General features: G+C 36.1%; 1 protein-coding gene across 4 annotated transcripts in view; it reads right to left on the bottom strand.

Moving 5' to 3' along the window:
• The window catches only part of ZEB1 (zinc finger E-box binding homeobox 1), a 304864-nt gene that overhangs the window by 191206 nt on the left and 92198 nt on the right, over nucleotides 1–21460 (bottom strand). The window lies entirely within an intron of this gene.

Below are 21460 nucleotides of genomic sequence, written 5' to 3'. Positions count from 1 at the left end.
AAACTCAGCAAAGAAACAGCAATCCTAAATGACTCACCAGGTCAGATGGATTTAATCGACATCTTCAGAACACTTCACCCCAAAGCCACAAAATATACGTTCTTCTCAAGTGCTCATGGGACATCCTCAAAAATAGACCACATATTGGGTCACAAACAAAGTCTCCCCAAATTCAAGAAGATTGAAATCATACCAAGCATCTTCTCAGACCACAAGGGCATAATATTAGAAATAAACTACAATAAAAACAACTCAGAATACTCAAATACTTGGAAGCTGAATAGCATGTTATTAAATACTGATTGGGTTACCAATGAGATCAAAGAAGAAATTAAAAACATCCTGGAAACTAATGACAATGAAAACACAACAATCCAAAACCTATGGGACACAATGAAAGCAGTCCTGAGAGGGAAGTTTATAGCTCTACAGGCCTATCTCAACAAACAAGAAAAATATGGTTGTAAATCATCTAAATCTACAGCTCAAAGAATTAGAAAGAGAGCAACAAGAAAAGCCCAGAGTGAGCAGAAGGAAGGAGATAATAAAGATTAGAGCAGAAATAAATGACATAAGGACCAAAAAAACAATACAGAAAATCAATGAAACAACGAGCTGGTTCTTTGAAAGGATAAACAAGATTGACAAACCTCTAGCCAGGCTCACCAAGAAGCAAAGAGAGAGGACCCAAATAAACAAAATCAAAAATGATAGAGGCGAAATAACAACAGACCCCACAGAAATACAAATGACTGTTAAAAAATACTATGGACAACTCTATTCCAACAAACTAGACAACCTGGAAGAAATGGACATATTCCTAGAAAAATAGAACGTTCCAAAACTTAATCAGGAAGAATCTAAAAATCTCAATAGGCCAATAACTATGGAAGAAATTGAAGCAGTCATCAAAAAGCTTCCATCAAACAAAAGCCCAGGATCAGACAGCTTCACAGGGGAGTTTTACCAAACATTCAAGGAAGAACTAAAACCTATCCTCCTCAGACTACTACAAAAAATCCAAGAGGAAGGAACACTTCCAAGCTCATTCTATGAAGCCAGCATCACCCTAATACCAAAACCAGGTAAAGACAACACAATGAAAGAGAATTACAGGCCAATATCCCTCATGAACATAGATGCCAAAATCCTCAACAAAATCTTAGCAAATCGGATCCAGCAGTACATCAGAAAGATCATACACCATGACCAAGTAGGATTTATCCCAGGGATGCAAGGATGGTACAATATCCGCAAATCAATAAACGTGATACATCATATAAACAAATTGAAAGAAAAAAAACACATAGTCATATCAATTGATGCAGAAAAAGCATTTGACAAAATTCAACACCCATTTTTGATAAAAACTCTCAGCAAGGTGGGAATTGAAGGATCATACCTCAACATAATGAAAGCCATATATGACAAAACCACAGCCAACATCATACTCAATGGAAAAAAACTAACACCATTTCCCCTAAGAACAGGAACAAGACAGGGATGCCCACTCTCACCACTCCTGTTCAACATAGTACTGGAAGTATTAGCTATTGCAATTAGACAAGAAGAAGAAATAAAAGGCATCCAAATTGGAAAAGAAGAAGTAAAACTGTCCTTATTTGCAGATGACATGATATTATACTTAAAAAACCCTAAAGACTCCATCAAAAAACTATTAGACTTAATAAAAGAATTTGGCAATGTAGCAGGATACAAAATTAACACCAAGAATTCTATGGCATTTCTATACACCAATAGTGAATTTGCAGAAAGAGAGACTAAAAAAGCAATCCCATTTACCATCGCACTAAAAAAATTAAGCTACCCAGGAATAAACTTAACTAAAGAGGTAAAAGACTTCTACTAGGAAAACTACAGGACGTTGAAAAAAGATATAGAGGAAGACATAAAGAGATGGAAGAACATACCATGTTCTTGGATTGGTAGAATCAACATCATTAAAATGTCCATACTGCCCAAAGCAATCTATAAATTCAATGCACTTCCCATTAAAATACCAATGGCATATTTCACAGACCTAGAACGAACTCTCCAAAAATTCATCTGGAATAAAAAAGGACCCCGAATAGCTGCAGCAATCCTGAAAAAGAACAAAGTAGGTGGGATCTCAATACCAGATATCAAGCTGTATTACAAAGCCACTGTTCTCATAACTGCCTGGTACTGGCCCAAGAACATACATATAGATCAATGGAATAGAACAGAGAGCCCAGAAATCAGCCCCAACCAATACGCTCAATTAATATTTGACAAAGGAGGCAAGAATATACAATGGAGTCAAGACAGTCTCTTCAATAATGGTGTTGGGAAAATTGGACAGATACATGCAAGAAAATGAAACTAGACCACCAACTTACAGCATACAGAAAAATAAACTCAAAATGGATAAAGGACTTAAATATACAATGGGAAACCATAAAAATACTAGAAGAATCCAAAGGCAACAAAATCTCAGACATATGCCAAAGCAATTTCTTCACCGATACAGATACTAGGGCATTGGAAACTAAAGAGAAAATAAACAAATGGGACTACATCAAAATAAAAAGTTTCTGCACAGCAAAAGAAACCATCAGCAAAACAACAAGAAAGCCCACTACATGGGAGAACATATTTGCCAATGCTATCACTGATAAGCGTTTAACCTCCAACATTTATAGGGAACTCATACAACTCAACAAAAGGAAGATAAACAATCCAATCAAAAAATGGGCAAAGGACCTAAATAGACACCTTCTAAAAGAGGATATTCAGAAAGCCAAGAGACATATGAAAACATGCTCAAAGTCGCTAATCATCCGAGAGATGCAAATCAAAACAACAATGAGGTACCATCTCACACCTGTCAGAATGGCTATCATCAACAATTCAACAAACGACAAGTGCTGGAGAGGATGAGGAGAAAAAGGAACACTTGTGCACTGCTGCTGAGAATGCGGACTGGTGCAGCCACAATGGAAGATAGTATGGAGTTTCCTCAAAAAACTAAAAATGGAACTCCCATTTGACCCTGTGATCCACTTCTAGGAATATATCCCAAGAAACCAGAAACACCAGTCAGAAAGGATATATGGACCCCTATGTTTATAGCAACACAATTCACCATAGCTAAGATCTGGAAACAGCCTAAGTGTCCATCTGTAGATGAATGGATTAGAAAACAGTGGTACATCTACACGATGGAATACTATGCTGCTGTAAAAAAGAAGGAACTCTTACCATTTGCAACAGCATGGATGGAACTGGAGAGCATTATGCTAAGTGAAATAAGCCAGTCAATGAAGGAAAAATACCACATGATTTCACTCATTTCTGGATAATAAAGACCATTATAAGCTTATGAACAAAAATAGATACAGAGGCAGAGCTGCCTCGAACAGACTGTCAAACTACAGCAGGAAGGCTGGGGAGGGTGGGAGGGCAGGAGGGGGGGGGGGGGCGGTAAGAGATCAACCGAAGGACTTGTATGCATGCATATAAGCTTAACCAATGGACATAAGAGACTGGGGGGTAGGGGAAGCCAGGGGATTGACAAGGGTGGGGGGAAAAAAAAGGAGACATATGTAATACTCTTTGTAATACTTTAAGCAATATATATATATATATATATATATATATATATATATATATATATATAATTATTATATGTCAACCATACTTTAATTTAAAGAAGTTTTACATCCAGAATGAAAAATATTAATTCTACTTCTAAGAAAACAAAAGTTTTAAAATCACCAATTTAAGGGATTTAAAATGAATTTTAAATAAATATTTAAATAGTAAGAAAGTATAGAACAACATTTAAAAAATCTGATTAATAAAAAGTAGGAAAAATAATCTAAATTGGGCTCAGAATAATTCTAACAATAAAATATAATCATGTCACTTTGGCTTAAAACCTTCCAGTGACTTCCCATTGCCCTTATAATAAGAATTCCACTTCCTAGCATGGACTGTAAAGCTATTTTCAATCTAGCTCCTGTTATGACCATCTCCTCCTAATCAATACCCTCCAACCAAATTTATGCTCTGGCCTTAGAGTACTGCTTCCCCAACTTGCCTTTGCTCTCCTTTTACCTCTGGGACTTTGTTTATGTTCCCATTACAGGTCTCCTTCAGGATGACTTCTACTTGCCTCGGTTTAGCTATCCCTTCCTTTCAGTGGTAGCTCCAGAATTTCTATATGGAAAGGCTTAGTGAAGGCATTCTGGAGGGAGAAAATGCCAGGGGTTTGTCTTACAGCTCTATTTGCATAACAAAAATATACTGCTACTTTGATTATAAGGTTCATTTGGTGTAGTTTGGGGAACTGAAGGAGTGATCAGAGACTAAAATGTCCTAATTCCTTCCTTGCTGCTGTCACTGCTTCCATTGGAAAGTTTGCTTGCTACCCTCAGAACAAACTAGGTACCACATATTTTGTGTATTTACTTCTATTACAGAACTTACATAGTATTAGGCTTGTCTGTTCACCTATCACTTTCATTAGCTAGAGTCAAGAGCAAACACTACCTTTTCATGGCTGTAGTCTTAGAGTCCTGGTACACAGTAAATGCCCAATAAAATTTTTTTACAAAACGAATCAAGTATTCTATGAAAACTTATGATGTAGAATGTACTTTATTAGGAGTTAAGAGTGGGTGGTATAGTTACTATGTAGTTAAAAATATAAAATATTTATAATAGCTTCAAATAGATGAAACATCAACAAATATGAAACAATAAAAACTAGAAACCTCTATTAACCAGCATTCCTATACATCTACATTTCTAAGTGAAATGCCTTCTATATCATCAAAGAAACATTATTTTGCAGTATATTTTCATATGATATGAATTTGACTGAATAAAGAGTTCTTAGCATTGTTAACTTATGATAGCCCACTAATTAACTACAATCTCAACTTCCTGGTGATGCCTTCAGTATACAGAAAGAATGATCCAGATGAGATGACTAAAATCAACTAAAACCTCAAACATCACAAGGTACTCTTGGCTGTGTTTTTCAAAAATATTAAGGAAGAGAAGTAGGTATATCCATAAAGAGAAAAGATGAGGTACCAAGACAAGAAGAGGGAACAGACACATACTATGCTAAGAATAAATATTACCATAAAGAGACTGTGTTGAACAACAAAAATGAGACTTGAAAAACTTTACATTCTAGGCTGAGTTTGGCTTTGATTTGGTAAATAATTAGAAACTATTTAAATTTCTAACTTGGGAATGTAAAATATAAAAACATTGCTTAAATAAATAGTTGGCATATGGTAGGTTCTCAAATGTATACGCAACAAATACATTCATTATTGAATGTATTTGAGCAGGTGGGACTGAGGCATGATTTCCAATATGGAAGCTATATTAAAAAACAGGTGTAAAAGGATGAGAGCCAGGACTTGGGGAGCAATTGCAAAGGTGGACTGTAATGGTTTTGTAAATATTCTAACAGCCCAAATATTTGCACTGGAATTGATTTCAATAGTCAGAGTAATACCACAAGTAAAAATTTTCAGGCTGTTATGGTACAATCAAGAAAATGTCTGCTGCCCTGGCTGACGTGGCTCAGTGATTAGAAGATTGGTGTGCACACCAAAGAGTCAGGTAGAGTGTGGGAGGCAACCAGTCTATGTCTCTCTCACACTGCTGTCTCCCTCTCCCTCCCATACACATCCTGACTGGCGCAGGGATCTAACATGTAACCCAGGTACATGCTGATACTCTAACCACTCACACACTGGTCAGGACCAAATATATACTTTGAAATTTGCTTAATATCATTTTGTTTGATTCCTTCTGTTAAATTTTGTGTATCTATTGGAAGTTTTTCCTTTGTGGTTACTTTGAGGCTCATATAAATCTTGTACTTATAACTATCAATTTTAATTTGTTAACAGCTTAAGTTCATCTGCATACAAACACTCTGTGCTTTTATCCCCATAGACTTTGTGTATTTGAAATAAAATTTTATTTATTTACTTTTACATTGTGAATTTGTCATCCAATTTTGGGGGTTATCGTTATTTTATTTATTTTTTTAATATATTTTATTGATATTTTACAGAGAGGGAGAGGGATAGTTAGAAACATCGATTAGAGAGACACATCGATCAGCTGCCTCCTGCACACCCCCTACTGGGGATGTGCGCACAACCAAGGTACATGCCCTTGACCAGAATCGAACCTGGGACCTTTCAGTCCACAGGCCGATGCTCTATCCACTGAGCCAAACCGATTAGGGCGATTATAGTTATTTTAAATACCTTTGTCTTTTAATTTTATATGACAGTTACAGTTAATTTACATACCACAATTACAGTGTTATATTATTCTGCATTTGTCTATATATTTACCTTCACCAATGAGATTTATACTGATAAGTTTTCATGTTGCTATTTAACATGTTTTAATTCCATTTAAAGGACTCCTTTAATCGATTTCTTTTATCGCAGGTCAAATGATAACTCTGTTTTGGTTGGTCTGGGAGAGGCTTTACTGCCTTCACATGTTAAAGGATACCTTTTCAGGTAATTATGGTAGTCTCAGAAAAAGAGAGAAAGGGGCAGAGAGTTTATTTAAAGAATAAAAACTGAGAACATCTCAAATCTGGGGAGAGAAATAGATATTCAGACACAGGAAGTCCACATGACTTGAAATAGTTTGAACATAAATATAGCTACACCAAGAAACATTATAATTAAACTGTCAAAAGTCAGAAAATTTTGAAAGCAAGAAAAAGGTTATTCATCACATACAAAGGAACCATCTTAAGAGTATTAGTGGTGTTCTCAACAGAAACCTTTCAGGCCAGGAGAGGATAGGCTGATATAGTTCATAGTACTGAAAGGAAACAATTGTCAACTAAGAATAATGTACCCTGAAAAGGTATCCTTTAACATGTGAAGGCAATAAAGCCTCTCCCAGACCAACCAAAACAGAGTTATCATTTGACCTGCGATAAAATAAATCATTGAAGGAGTCCTTTAAATGGAATTAAAACATGTTAAATAGCAACATGTACTCCAACAAACTGGACAACCTAGAAGAAACTGGACATATACTTATAAAAATACAAGCTTCCAAAACTCAATCAGGAAGAAAACAAAAACCTGAATAGAATAACTACTGATGTGATTGAAGCAGTAATCAAAAAACTTCCAGCAAACAAAAGCCCTGGTCCAAATGGCTTCATAAAGAGTTTTGCGAAACATTCAAAGAACTAAAACCTATCCTCCTAGACTATTCTAAAAAATCCAAGAGGAGGGCACACTTCCAAACTCTTTCAATGAAGCCAGCATTACCCTAATCCCAAAACCAGGTAAAGGCACCACAAAGAAAGAAAATTACAGGCCACTATGCCTGATTAATATAGATGCTAACATCCTCAACAAAATTCTAGCAAATTGGATCTAGAATTACATTAGAAAGATCATACACCATGACCAAGTGGGACTTATCCCGGGGATGCAAGGCTGGTACAATATCCTCAAATCAATAAATGTGATACATCACATAAACAAATTGAGAGACAAAAATCACATAATCATATCAATTGATGCAGAAAAAGCAAGTGACAAAATCCAACACTCATCCCTGATAAAAAAAACAAACAAAACAAAAAACAACAACAACAACAACAAAAAACCTCTCAGCAAAGTGGGAATAGAGAGATCATACCTCAACATAATAAAAACCTTATATAACAAACCTATAGCCAACATCACACTCAATGGGTAAAAATTAAAACCATTTCCCCTAGAACAGATTGATGGTTGCCAGAAGGAAAGGGATTTGGGGGACTATAATCTGACTCAATAATGACTATCAATGAGGAAACCTGGTTTTATGTTCATTGGCAGAAATAAGTTTAAATATTTTGTATTGGTTGACAGAATTTTGTCCTAAAACATATGCTTTAGAGTCTTTAAAACTTGTTTAATGTTTATACCAAAGGTCATACTCTGCAAGGTATATGTGTAATAGTTACACAGAGAGTGAGATCTAAACACACTAAGGGCACACAGTGAGACAACACAGGATTTAACTAAAACACGAGTCATGGGTCACACTGTAAGTGTTGTCAGGTGTTTATTCTTGTTATTGTAATATATTTTCATGTGTTTTGTTTTCTAATTCTCTCACCCCGTTGTCTGACTGAACTGCTAGAAATGTTAAATTTAATGTAAATAACCCTAATTGGTTTTGCTTAGTAGTTAGAGCACTGGCCTATGGACTGAAGGTTTGTTAAGTTTGATTCAGATCAAGGACAGTCTTGATCCCCAACCCTAGGTCAGGGCATGTGTGGGATGCAACCAATCCATACGTCTCTCTCACATGGATTTTTCTCTCTGTCTTTCCCGTCCCTTCAACTCTCTCTAAAAATAAATAAATAATACACACACACACACACACACACACACACACACACACACACACATCCTATATAATAAAAGCCTAACATGCTGTCTGGTTGTCCGTTCAACCAATCAAAGTGTTATATACTAATGATATGCTAAGGTTGCTCAACTGCTTGCTATGATGTGCACTGACCACCAGGGAGCAGACAGTTGACCGGTCAACCAGTCACTATGATGTGCACAAGGGGGCAGATGCTCTGACTGGTAGGTTAGCTTTATGCTGGTGTCTTGCTGATCTGGACTGAGCACGACAGGCCAGACACGTCCTGGAGCCCTTCCATGGTCCCTCTCTGGCTGGCCAACCTCCGGTGTCCCTCCCCAACCCCGATCATGTACCAGTGGGGTCCCTCGGTCTGGCCTGTGCTCTCTTGCATCCCTTCAAGGGATGTTGGAGAGCTGGTTTTGGCCCAATCCTGCAGGCCAGGCCAAGGGACCCCACTGGTACATGAATTCATTCACCAGACCTCTAGTTTTTAATATAATTACTCTACCTGCTGTATTAAGAATGGACTGAAGTAAATCAATGGCAGAAATAGAAAGACCAATTATAGGAGGCTTTTGCAATAATACAAGCAAGACAGGAAGGTGACTTGATCAGAGATATAACAGTGGAAATGGTGATCAGTGATTAAATTTTGGATATATCTTAACTGTACAAACAAGACAATATGATGACAGAGATGTGGGGAATTATCAGATGTGGCGAGAAAGAACTCTATGTATCAAGGGTAACACCAAGGCTGATCAAAAGAATGCAGTTGCTATTTTTTGAGAAGGGGAAAGCTGAGAAGGAGGTTTTGGTGGGGGGGAAGATAAGGAGTTTAGTTTACTATATTACATTCTGAGAACAATAAATGACTTCTGCTCATCAGCAAATGAATGGACATCTAAAGCTATGATACTGGATAAAGTGACTTAGGGAGTAAATGTGAACAGAGAATTCCCAATGTTGGAGCATTCCCAATTTAAAGGTTGGAGAAGTGAGAAGGAATCAACAAAGGAGATTGGAAGTAGCAGCCAGAGACATAGGAGGCAAAACAAAGAGAGTAGTATTTGAATGCCAAATAAAGAAAATATTCAATGCTGCTGCCAGGTCATGTAAGATGAGGACTGAGAAGTGACCAGCCTGGGGGACAGTAAGAAGGGCAATTCTAATGCAGTGGCAGGGCTTACAGAAACTGAATTTAGAAATTATAGACAACTCTTTCAGAGATTAGTTGTAACTGGAAAGATGGGAGAAAGAAACTGTATTATTTGTATGTTGATGGAAATGATTTAGTCAGTATTGAGAGAAAAATTAAAGATACAGAAGAATTAAGTCAGAATTGCCCAAAGTTTTTGAGACTCACTAATTATGACATATAATTCTCCATTAATAAACATATTTCAATATTTATCTGAAAGAATCACAGTATCTTGGCATTAATAATATAAAAAGTAAAAATATATTTAACAGTTCCATAAATTAGTATAAATGTTGAACAAACCAATGAATAACATCTTTTCAGCAACTGCCTTGCCCAGCACTTTATTAGTTAGATGTATATTTTCTCTTGCCTTTATCTCATATACTTGTTTCAGGTAAGTGGTATCTTCAAAAGTAAAGATTATATTTTTATATTAAATATAAAATTATATTTTAATATTCATCAATAGATCTGTATTGTGGTTGCTACATTATTAATTCATGAAGAATAAGATCTATTTTTATATTCATATAGATATTTGAAATAGAGCATTAAGTTCACATTTTGCTCATACACTTCCAACTCCAGAATCTGAACTATTAGCTGAATACCCAGTATGGAAAACAAATTACCTTATCTAATCAACTTTGCTTGAATGATACAGATGTATATACTCAACTTCCAAAATATCGATCTACAAGCAATACATCATCTGGTAGAATAGCATGTATTTTAGAGAGTTTAAAAACTGAACTAATTTAAACTAATGGTTGCCAAAAAAAAAAACAAAAAAACAAAAAAAACAACACCCAAAACAAACAAAAAACCAAAGCCAGACAGTAAATGTTTTAGGCTTTGAGAGCCACATACAGTCTGTCGCATATCCTTCTCCTTCTCCTTCTCTCCTTCTCCTTCTCCTTCTCCTTCTCCTTCTCCTTCTCCCCTTCTCCTTCTCCCCTTCTCCTTCTCCCCTTCTCCTTCTCCCCTTCTCCTTCTCCCCTTCTCCTTCTCCTCCTCCTCCTCCTCCTCCTCCTCCTCCTCCTCCTCCTCCTCCTTCTCCTTCTCCTTCTCCTTCATAATTTCCAGTTTTAAATGTGAAAACAATTCTTAGCTTATGAGCAATATAAAAACAGGCCTAAAACTAGATTTGCCCCATTGACTATAATTTGTTGTCTTCTGCTTTAAACAGTTGGATACAAGATTAAACATGATTCAGGTGAGCCCTATTTCAGGATTGAAGTTGGATTATTTAGTTCAAATGTTTTATATTCTGTAGCAAAGAGATATGTAATATGTTTGTCCAAAAATAGGAAGAAATTTCTACTTGATATAGTATATGCAGCAATGTGCCTGAATCTAAAAAGGCAATTTAGTGTTCTCTTACTGAAAGCCATGGAATTGAATTCATAAAAAAGACACTACCTCTGGTTACATAATCAATTCAATTGATGCACTTTTCAGGATTATCTCTTAAATACTGTACCAGTGAGAGAAAGGGAAAGCATCATAACATTATAAAATATAAGGACATTTTTATCCCCTATATTAAATACACACACACACACACACACAAAGGAGTTAGATCAAAAATATTTTTTAAGTCAGGAGAGCAAGAGCTGTTTTATTAAGTTCTTTTGTATTGTCAGATCCCTTAAGACTCTGAAAAAGGCAATGGACTCTTTTCTCCAGAAAAAAATATACATCCAAACTTTAGCCTTAATTTCAGAGACTCAAACTCCCTGAAGCTAATCCACAGCTCCTATGTGAAGATTCTATGAACTTAAAAATCACAAGCATTTCATTCCGTCAGGTGATTTCACATAGGGTTTCTACAAAGATAAAAATATAAATAATTACATTATGACAAGTAAAGTAAAACTATACTTACAGATAATCTAAAAATCAAGATAATAATCCATGCTCTTATGTATGATACATTTTGAGTAATTCAAAGCTTACACATGGTCAAACCTTAATAAAACTCTCTCCACACAGTTGTGCTTTCTGCTGCAGTGTGGCCCATTTCTCACTGTGACTAGTATATGCCATATTTTTTTTCTGCTCTTGTTCTCATGTTACCCTTGTCTACAGTGCTCTTGCCACACCTATTCAAGTCTTACGTGTCCATGAAGACCCAAATTAAAGTCTACCACCTCCATCATTTCTTCTTTGATATCATAGCCTATAATTTCCTTCCCCTGGTTTCCCTGCTCTTTCAACACTATTCAATCAATTACTCTTATAACAATTTGTATTATATCAATGTTTTTGTATGTTCTAAGTCTCCCAATTATAGTGCAAGTAGCAAAAGGCAGAACTACTTCTTTGCATCATCACCTTAGGCTATATAACACTATTATAAATATGATATATATTTCAATGTGTTTGTTAACTAAATTAATTAAGTGGGTTCTGAAAGTACTGGTCTGATTTCACTATGTCAATGTACACTATCGGCAAAAATTTGGAAAATACCCTCCAAGAAATAAAACATTTAATTTTTTAAAAAAACTATTATCTGGTGACAAGGCCAAAGATGGTAAAATTCTCTTAACTGGAAATCATGAATAAAATTGCTGAGTTTTTTTTTTCATGGACATGATCTTTAGTTCAAATTTTATGGTCTAAATACAGTGCTGAATCATAACTGATTGGTGTAAACTGGGTAAACTGCTGAGTTTATCTAGTTTACTAGTTATGTTCTAGGCATTCATTTTATTCAGTGCTATACCTTTTATTTCTCTTCCCATAAAATTTCTCAAGGGCTCCAACAGTCCCAGGCAGCATTGTAAAGTAGGCGAAACTCCTTGTTCACAGTTCCAGTTCCAACCCTTTGGTACCTTTTAAAGGAGGTGCTTTCATCCTACTCTCTAACACTCAGGGTCTCCCTGTGGCACCCTGCTTAGGCTGTGCTCAGGCTGCAGGTTTTAACCCATTATTATATTTTTTTCCTTTTCCTTATCAAAATTTATTTTAGTCACTTTAGGTCTTGCCATGTAACTAGGTTAATCATTTTAAATAAAGTAAATGTAAGGTGTGGTTACTGTGCTAATTAAAGGAAAGACTATGATGATAGAAATAAGTTCTAAAGTTTGAAAGTATATCATATACATCAGAAGGCAACTTTGCTTGCATATAAAGTTAGTGATACTTCGGAGGAAGTACACTCTACAGGATGGGGCAAATGTAGGTTTATAGTTGTGAGTATATGAAATACAGAATTTATTCTTGTATTATTTATTAACTAGAAGCTCAGTGCATGAAAATACGTGCACTCGGAGGGGGGTGGGGGTACCTCAGCCTGGCCTACACCCCCTCTCGCAAATCAGGAGCCCTCGGGGGATGTCCCAATGATGGCTATCTGGTGACAAAGCCAATGTTCAACTAATGGCTATCTGACCCCCTTCTGCAGAAGGCAATTGTGGGCCAATGTCGCCACTGCCCACCTCATCCCCCCAATTGCCATCCCCTCCCTCTGTCTACTGGCACCTGCCTTGGCTGGCCAGGCACCGCCTGCTCACCAGCCCCGCCCCCCACTGACCAGTCATTCTGCCGTTTATTCGATTTGTGTATTATGCTTTTATTATATAGGATTATCGTATTACTTTCTATACAAACAAATATAAACACACTTTTGCCCTTTCCTGTGTGTGTGTGTGTGTGGGGTGATATATAAAGAAAAAAAAAAAAGATGTGATGAAACCCTTCCTACTAACATTTAGAAAAAGAGTATCTGGTGAAATTTAGAGGTGAATAATAGTCAAAATTTACAACTTTCCATATGCAGAAGAGCTCTTTATTAGCACTGTTATTAATGAATGTAAAATCATGCATTCAATCAATATGTATTTTGTTGTATAAAGCAGACCTGTGTAATGTTTCAGAAGTACCTCAAATATATCATATATTGAATTAATTATCCTCCTCTATCACTAAAATTCAAACAATAAGCCATTCCTCTCCAGTGTTTGGACTTAATAAAGGGCACCCCATCCACTTCTGCCCAGTCAGAAATCTGTTGAGTTATCCTTGCTATTTCTGTATTCTTCATTACCTCAGCTATTTAATCCCATGTCCTATAAATTCTAACTCATAAATTTTCCTCTAATATGCCCACTTCTCTTCATCCTCACTGTCATGACACTCGCTCAAACCCCATTATCACTCTCCCAGATGTACGCGAGGCTTAACCGACTTCACATCAGATGTGGCAATCTCAGAAAAATATAAATCTCATGGTACAAATGACAGAACATTATACAACCATGAGAATGACCAGCAACCACACTTGATAATATGGATGAATCTTATAATCATGTTATGGTCTGGTTTCTTTCTTTCACTCAAATGCGCATATACTGGATGACCCCATTTACATAAAATACAACATGGAGCAATATCATCTATGCAGTAAGAAGTCAGGCAAGAGTTCACCTTAGAGGATGGGGGTGGGTAGGACTGACTGAAAGGAAAGATGAGAGGAAACTTTTGGGAAGCCGATAATGTTCCGTTTCTTCATCTAGGTCAGTGATGGCAAACCTATGACATGCGTGTCAGAGGTGACATGCGAACTCATATTTTTGGTTGATTTTTCTTTGTTAAACGGCATTTAAATATATAAAATAAATATCAAAAATATGTCTTTGTTTTACTATGGTTGCAAATATCAAAAAATTTCTATATGTGACACAGCACCAGAGTTAAGGGTTTTTCAAAATGCTGACACGCCGAGCTCAAAAGGTTCCCATCACTGATCTAGGTGATGGTCATACAGGTATATTCAGTTTGTGAAAATATACTTACAATATGCTCATTTTTTTAGATGTACATGTTAGGCTTTAATAAAACATTTTAGAAAACATACAAATATGATGTTCAATATCTTCCACTGCTCTTAAGCTAAAGGTCAAAGGCCAAATATCTATATATACAAAAGCCTAAGCAACCAAACAACTGGTTGCTATGACACATGCTGACCACCAGGAAGCAGACGCGCAATGTAGGAGCTAAGCCCTGGTGGTCAGTATGCTCCCACAGCCAACCTCCTGCAGTCAGCCAACCTTCCACAGCCCCTCCCCTTGGCCAGCTGGCCCCCCCGATCGACCCCGATTGGACAGGCTGAGGGACTCCACCCATGCACAAATTCGTGCACTGGGCCTCTAGTCTAATAACTTAAAAATATTTTACCATGCAGTCTTATCTTTCCATCTCTCCATAGTTTCTTAACTTGAATATGTCTTTCTTCCTTCAGAGCCCTCACATATATGTTTATTCTGCCTTCCCATTTTGACTAATGCCTAATAATGCCTCAGGTTCAGTTAAAATTTCAGTTTTGCAAGGGAGTTATCTCTGACCCCCAGATTAGGTTACCAATGCTATCTTCCCTTTGCACTGCTCCATCACACATCTTTAATATACTATAAATTCTAAAAGGACAGGAAATGTCTTTTATTTATCACTCTATTTGCATAGTTCTCTATATATTTGATGGCTGATTGAATAAATTTATTTCCCATACTAGAACATGGCAGGTATTTGTATCAAAGTTTCAAAGTCTGTGTACTGCAATACAAGCAGTGAAATTGCAAAAAAAAAAAAAAAATTGATATATGAGGCTTAAAGAGTTAAATGCTGAATTGTTTATACACAGAAAAATAGAAGCCATCCATGCATGTAGGCAAACAGAGAGAAGTCACTTTTCATAGTTCTTATTTGAAAAGTTCTGTTTTAAATAATCTATATATAAAAGCCTCAGCGACCGGTCTCTATGATGTGCACTGATCACCAGGGGAAGATGCTTAATGCAGGAGCTGCCCCCTAGTGGTCAGTGCACTCCCACAGTGAGGGCACCACTCAGCTAACTGGCAGGCGCCAGATGCAGGGCTCACGGCTGGCCACTGCAGCCCAGAGTCTGCAGCAGAGCAGCAGTGAGCCTACCAAGCGGCAGTGGTGGCAGGTGCAGTGGGGCCGGGATGAGCAGGAGCGGCAGGCGGCATTGGACTGCCAGTTTCAGCCCGATCCCTGCAGGCTACGCCGAGGGACCCCACAAATCTGTGCACCAGGCCTCTAGTTCTGAAATAAAATTGATTACAAATTTCCATGTCTCTATATTCAGATGCTTGATTACTTTTAATCTTCCATGAAAACCAAGGCAATGATTTAGTAAATTGACTGAGTAGGTCAATTGCTACAGTGTGCAAACAGAACATTTAACATCTGTCTAACTCAACTTAAAAATATGTATTTATATATATTTGCAAATGTTCTTAAGAAGAATTTAAGCTTTTATGAATAATTTGATTAGCTAATAGTAAAATAAGTTTTTGTTTAAATTCAACACCAGATAAGTAACACAGGGGTTTACTGAGTGGTATTCACAGACTGTTCTTCCTGGATAGAAACAAAATCTGGCTTATTTAAAAAGCAGAAGAGCATGAGTGATAATTAACTTGAGTGATAATGTCCAAAGGAGACAGAAGTAACAAAACTGTAATCTCTTTTAGAAACCAATGCCATTTTCTATAATGAGCTTTATATACTACACATTTTAGAATTTTTTTTTAATATATTTTATTGAGTTTTTACAGAGAGGAAAGGAGAGAGATAGAGAGTTAGAAACATCGATGAGAGAGAAACATCGACCAGCTGCCTCCTGCACACTCCCCACTGGGGATATGCCCGCAACCCAGGTACATGCCCTTGACCGGAATCGAACCTGGGACCCTTCAGTCCGCAGGCCGACGCTCTATCCACTGACCCAAACCGGTTTCGGCCACATTTTAGAATTTTTAAGAATAATTAAATTTAAATGAAAAATATAGGTAGTACTGTAAGTTGTCTCATTTTTTCTATCCCTTTTTGGAAACAACTGCTTTTTTTTGGTATCATTCCTCAAATTTATTTATATTCTAACATTCATGGTATAAATTCATTAAATCTTGAATTAGGCAGACTTCACTGGCAAATACCAGGAAAAGGGAAAAAATATTTCTTTTATTTTGAGAAAGAAATTAGTCTCCTGTCCTAACCAGTTTGGCTCAGTGGATAGAGCGTCGGCTGGTGGACTGAAAGGTCCCAGGTTCGATTCTGGTCAAGGGCATGTACCTTGGTTGCGGGCACATCCCCAGTAGGGACTGTGCAGGAGGCAGCTGATCTATGTTTCTCTCATCGATGTTTCTAACTCTCTATCACTCTCCCTTCCTCTCTGTAACAAAAATCAATAAAAAATATTTTTTAAAAAAGAAATTAGTCTCCTTAATTATAGAATTAGCTTACTTACCATTATTACAGTATTACTGTAATACTGAAACATATACAATCTACTATAGAATTTCTTTAACAAGGGCTCAGAACCAGAAAGTGTCCCAACAATATTCAGTTTGTTTATTAATGTTTATTAATAGGCAATTCATTGCTTTTCTAACACTCTGAAAATAACAAAAATAATGTTATTCACCTATTTTCTTGGGTTTTGGTAATTATTTTGGAGGTAGGATTTTAAAAAGAGAAAAATAGATAATTCTTTTTTTAAAATCTATCTATAAGAATTTGTCACAAAGGTCATTATTTTATGTACCATCTGACAAAGGATAGAACAGAAGAAACTATAAACAAATGAACTGCTTTCATTTAGGCTGGTATTCTCAAGTTTAATTAATGCATGTTAAAACCTTTTCCTTCTAAGAATATGCAGAATGCATTTTAGAAATAAACTTTGCTGTTTGCAACTATTACATTTCTAATGAATGAAGGCAAGTAATTTATATTCTTTGAAACTCGGTTTCTTTGTCCAAAAAGTAATATTAAACTAGGTCAATTGTGGTTCCCCAAATCTTTTGTTATAAAACCCTTCAAGAATATGATGAAAATTATGGGTACTCTTTGCAGCAAAAAAAATATACAGACAAAATTTGATTATATAATTTCAGGGGATTTACAGACCCTCTGAAGCTCATCCAAATTATCACTGGGCAAAAAAACAAACAAACAAAAATAAAAACAAAGCTAGAGTATAGTTTAAGTATTTTGTAGCTTTAAATTTTGGTTTCAGAAATAATAAGTTTAAAGCCTTTAAACAAAAGGAAGTCAGTTTTGAGAATAAAAGTAAAAACCCAAATAATCCGTTAATTTACTCATTGCTGTTACAGATATTAGCTTGGAAAGGCTGAATGCCTTATTTATATATAGACTACAGGCTCGGTGCACAGATTCATGCACCAGTGGGGTCCCTCAGCCTGGCCTGTGCCCTCGCACAATCTGGGACCCCTCAGGGGATGTCGGACTGCCGGTTTTGGCACGATCCCCTGGCCTGTGGGGATTGGACTTAAACTGACAGTCCGACATCCCCCGAGGGATCTAGTAGGGCTCAAAGTGGAAGGTGGCAGGGGAGGAGCCTGCGCTTGGCCCACTGTGCCTGCCACCGCTGCTCCGGTAGTGCTGACACAGAGGCAGAAGAGACTCACACTGCCGCAGCTGCGTTTGCCAGCCAGCCATGAGCCTGGCAACTGATGCCTGTCGGTCAGCTGAGTGGCGCTCCCGCTGTGGGAGTGCACTGACCACCAGGGGGCAGCTCCTGAGTTGAGCATCTGCGCCCTGGTGGTCAGTGCACATCATAGCAACCAGATGATCAGTCGTTTAGGCTTTCATATATATAAATGTAGGTGATAATTTGACAAAGTAATTCATATCTTAGACATTAGAAGTTAGGCAAATTAAGATTCTGACAGAAACCTAAGTTATTTATAGACATGAAATACGTGATATTCACAGCTTACAAATGACAATAAGTTGTCTCCTCCCAATTCCACCACCACCAAGTTAATTTCCTTCTTAGAGTGAGGAAGAAAAAAACTATGTAATGTAGGCTATATTTGAGAACTTTAATGTGACTGTTTTGGAGAAAGGGAAATACTTTCAGATTCGTAAATTTCTTATTTAACAATAATTGTTGGATAAGTGCCAGAAAAAGTAAAAACTTACCTATAATTCTTGTTCTCTGAAGGAAATGCAGTAAGTATAAACATATCCACACTCTTGGGTACATTCTCCTAAGCATGAATGGATTTGGAATGCGCCATGGCTTAAACTGAACTGCTAAACTGTCAAACCACACTGGCAGCTGGATCTACCTACCTATTTGGTAATGAAGCAGCATTGTCACCTGTAGTCATCCATCTGGTAAAGGCAAGTGTTTTCCCTAGAGGAAGTGTGGAATTGGTGTAACTGCTGTCCACAGAGAACATACATTATAAATGATCTCTTCTCTAGAGCTTAAGGGTGATAAAATATTACTAAAGAACTACTGCTACATGCTTCAAAAATGGTCCTAACATTTGAACATTAAAAAATGTTTAAAAAGAAGAATGGACTCTTTGTGAAAGAGTCCTTAGGAGGAATTAGAGACACTGATATAAGAGCTGGCAGGTTGCTTACTGGATTGGGATCCACTGGTCAACACCAGAGCAGAGAATTATAAGTACTTAAGTACTTATAAAGTAAGCCTTATCATGGCATTCAGCAATTTAATATTTTGTGTTAATGCTTGCCAACTTGAAAATTATGTGATAGCAGCAGTGGTAAACAATGGTAGGAAAATAACTTGAAATAGCCAGGATCTTGAAAACTGCTAAGGTTATCACCAAGGGTGAATTGATTTTCATAAGATGTTATACTAGTAATGTGCTACTAGGCAATTTATATTTTATAAACTCAAGTAACTAATCATTTAATTTATAAAATTTCATAAGCCTTACAGCTTAATGTAATAATTTAGATTTAAAATGTTTAAATATGTAAGAATTGAGTCCCTGTTTTGTAAGCCCCTTTTTCTGTCTTAAACATCTTAGAGATTTAGGAAGAAATGGGCCACAGTTTCTGGTTTGCATATTGATTTTCAGAGGGTTATCAAAATTCTCCTCATTGGAAGAGATTCTTTATCGTCTAGTGTTATAAGATTCCATGGTAGGATTACCAGATAAAATACAAGACAATCGATTAAATTTGCATTTCAGATAAATGATTTTTATAGGTATGTTCCAAATACAGCATGAAACATGACTACACTAAACTATTATTTGTTATTTAACTGAAATTCAAATTAAAAGGGGCATCCTGTCTTTTTGTTGCTGTTTTTTGCTATATCTGGGCACTCTAAACCAGGGAATTCAGAGGGATACCCAACAGACTTTACATTCGATGATGCTAAAATGGGAGCTTCACTCTTGGTTTATATTTGCACTGTCTAATAAAACAGCTACTAGCTACATGTGGCTCTGAGCACTTAAAATGTGGCTAATTAGTTCAATATGAAATGCTCTATAAATGTAAAATATACTCCAGACTTTGAATACTTAGTATGAAAAAAAGTAAAACATTTCATACATTTTATACTGATTATATGTTGAAATAATATTTAGATATAATAGGTTAAATAAAATTAATTAAACTTAATTTTGCCTGTTTCTTTTTACTTTTTAATGTGATGACAACAGGACATTAAAATTACATACGTGGCTTGCATTATATTTTTACTGGACAGTGCTGGTCTACATGGCTACAAGGAGAGGGTTGGGCTAGAATTTCCTTGTTCTTTCCCTAAAAAATCAATATTGGTAAACATAGGGCTGCCTCGGAACATGAGCACACCAACAAAACTAAATTTCTAGTAGGGACTGTTTCCATAGATTAGCTATGATCCTTTAAAAATAAATAAGCACTAATATGTATATGTGTGTATAAAGTATGTCTAGGCATATATTTTTTAAAAATCTCCCAGATAGTAGTTCCGATAGAAGAATCCTTCAGTACCATTGTGTTGGGTTTTCACTCCTATATCTCATCAAAATCATAGAACAATACTTTACTTTGTTGCCTACTATGAGTTGAAGTGATATAAACTATCAATAAGAACTGTTGGAAAAATACCTAACTTTTGATACTCTAGTCCCAGTGGTCCCCATTTTATATATTCATGCTACATTACAGATTTGAAATTATAATATGACTTTCAGAATGGTGACATAAATTTTCCTTTTTACAAAATATGTTGCCAATACTATCCTAAGACAGAGCTTATTTTTAAAAGGGGCAGGATTTTTAGAATAAAAAAATTCAGGTATAATAAAGCTTTAGTTTAGGTTACATTTTCAGTAGGTTTGGCTTTTTATTCAAATTTTTTTCTCAAATGGCTGAAAGAGCGAAGGCATTCATCCATTCTGTTCCATGCTATTGTAAAGATTAAAAATATTTAATATGCTCTCACAAATAAAAATTCAAAAATTACAGAGAAATTAAGTATCTAGTAATCTTTATTTCTTCAGTACTATAACTTATATAATCTCTACTTTGAAAATCTAAATCTTTTAAAGTTGCCTACAGTTACAATAAGCAAGACTAGTTCTAACTTCCCAACTACTAATATACAAAAAAGTAAATTGGTTCTCAAGGTCTTTTCAAAAAAGTTCGTAGTTTTTCTCATTTTAAGAGCAAGCACAAAGGGTTTTTACCCTTCTTAATATCTTTTATAATACAAATATTGGAAGAATAACTGTTTTAAGAGATCATAAAATTTATTATTAACAAAGATAGGGCTGCCAGACAAAAATCAGCCGATATCTCCCAAATTTTATTTTTCATAAGAATTTCACATCTTGTAGAACTAAAGTTTCCAATATCAGTTGGAAGGATTTGATGTCTTCATCAGCAAATGACCATTTAAGTTAGAATTGGTCACTTTGAGAGGTGTCAATAGATTGTGCAAAAGAACAGTAAGGTTTTCTGATGTTAGAGTTTAACAGTAAAGATGAGACATTAATTTATACTTCATTAGGTTTC

Source organism: Myotis nattereri, assembly GCF_964212035.1.
Source record: "Myotis nattereri genome assembly, chromosome: 1".
Taxonomy (NCBI): Eukaryota; Metazoa; Chordata; class Mammalia; order Chiroptera; family Vespertilionidae; genus Myotis; species Myotis nattereri.
The sequence above is the reverse complement of the archived record's forward strand: the minus strand, read 5'-3'. Positions and strand labels throughout refer to the sequence as shown.